The sequence below is a fragment of the Nycticebus coucang genome, chromosome 14 (assembly GCF_027406575.1).
Source record: "Nycticebus coucang isolate mNycCou1 chromosome 14, mNycCou1.pri, whole genome shotgun sequence".
Lineage (NCBI taxonomy): Eukaryota > Metazoa > Chordata > Mammalia > Primates > Lorisidae > Nycticebus > Nycticebus coucang.
The window spans coordinates 50,617,368-50,619,187 of NC_069793.1; positions in this window are offsets into that span (position 1 = coordinate 50,617,368).

Consider the following 1,820-nt stretch of genomic DNA (forward strand, 5'->3'; position numbering starts at 1 on the left):
CTTACTTTGTTGCCCAGACTTGAGTACAGATGTGATCATAGCTCACTGCAACATCGAAGTCCTGGGCTCAAGTGATCCTCCTGTTTCAGCCACTCGAGTAGCTGGAACTACAGACATGCATCACCACACTCAGGTATATAATTTCTATTTTAAATTTGTCCCTTTATCTTTTTTTTTTTTTGGAACTAATGTTTCTTTCTTTCTTATTTATTTATTTATTTATATTGTTAAATCATAGTTGTGTACATTAGTGCAATCAAGGGGTACAATGTACTGGTTTCATATACAATCTGAAATAGTCTCGTCAAACTGTTCAACGTAGCCTTCATGGCATTTCCTTATTTATTGTATGTAGACATTTGTATTCTGCATTTAGTAAGTTTTGCCTGTACCCATTCTAAGATGCACCATAGGTGTGCCCACTGCAGGGAAGCTGTTACTCGGCCGCCATCTTGCTCCACCTCCTGTCCCTTTATCTTAATGAATTACTTTTCAGTATAATCCAGAAAATTTGTTACAATTCACTTCTCAGCTTCAAAATAACTTCTATTGATTTCACTGTTCATCTTTATTGTTTTTGGCTTCATAGTCCATTAATGTTTATCTCAATCTCTCAGTTCTTTAAGAAATACATTTAAAGATGACAAATGGTACCCTTCAAAAACATTCCAAATAGCACTGTGTGATTTCTTGTTCATTTCATTAAACATTCTTAAACGTCTTTTCAAATTGCAGTTACAGTAGCATGTATCATGCATTACCAAATAGGTATTTTCACCAAAATATAAGAAAATATCTATTCTGTAATTATAGTTATGTTTACTCTATCATCAACCATAGAACTGAATGGAAACAACTTCCATTTTGACCTGGTCTTAGTGAAAACTGAATCCTATGCTTACAATTTCATGTATCTGATTATTAGAATTTTTCATAGGGTAGTTCTGCCTCCATATATTTCTACTGTGATCCTTCTATTTTCCATTTGGCTGTCAAAGTGATCCTGTTAAAAGGCAAATCAGATCACATCACTCTTTTGCTGAAAATCAACCAGTGGATTTTTTTTTTTTTAAACAGGGTCTCACTATGTTGCCCTTGGAGGAATGCCGTGGCGTCACAGCTCACAGAAAACTCCAACTCTTGGGTTTAAGTGATTCTCTTGCCTCAGCCTCTCAAGTAGCTGGGACTACAGGCACCCACCATGATGCCTGGCTATTCTTTGGTTTGTAGTTGTCATTGTTGTTTGGCAGGCCCAGGCTGGGTTTGATTCTGCCAGGCTCTAGTGTATGTGGCTGGCGCCCTATTCACTGAGGTACAGATGCCAGCCCATCCAGTGGACTTTTATCGCACTGTTAGTAAAGATCAATTTCTTATAAAGCCCTACCCTGGGGTGTCCAACCTTTTTGTTTGTTTTCTACTGCACATTGGAAAAAGAGTTGTCTTGAGCCACACATTAAATACACAAACACTAATGAAAGCTGATAAGGCAAAAGAAGCTCCATGCACACTTTTTGTGATATCCGACACCACAGATAAGCAAGAAGTTCTCACAAAATCAGCATGCAGCCCAGGGCTGCAAGTTGGACACCCTTGTCAGCCTACCTGATCTGGGGCAGTTACTGCTCTGACCTCACTTTCTGCTGTTCTCCTTTCTCTTTGCCCAGCTTCTTGATTTTTCTTGACTTCTCCCAAGACTCTCTGTTTCAGAGACATTGTACAAGTTATTCTCTTGCTTAAAATACCATTCTGCCAGATATGGCCATGGCTTGCTCCCTCATCTCTTTCAGATTTTTATGGAAACTTTCTCTGTGAGGACTTCC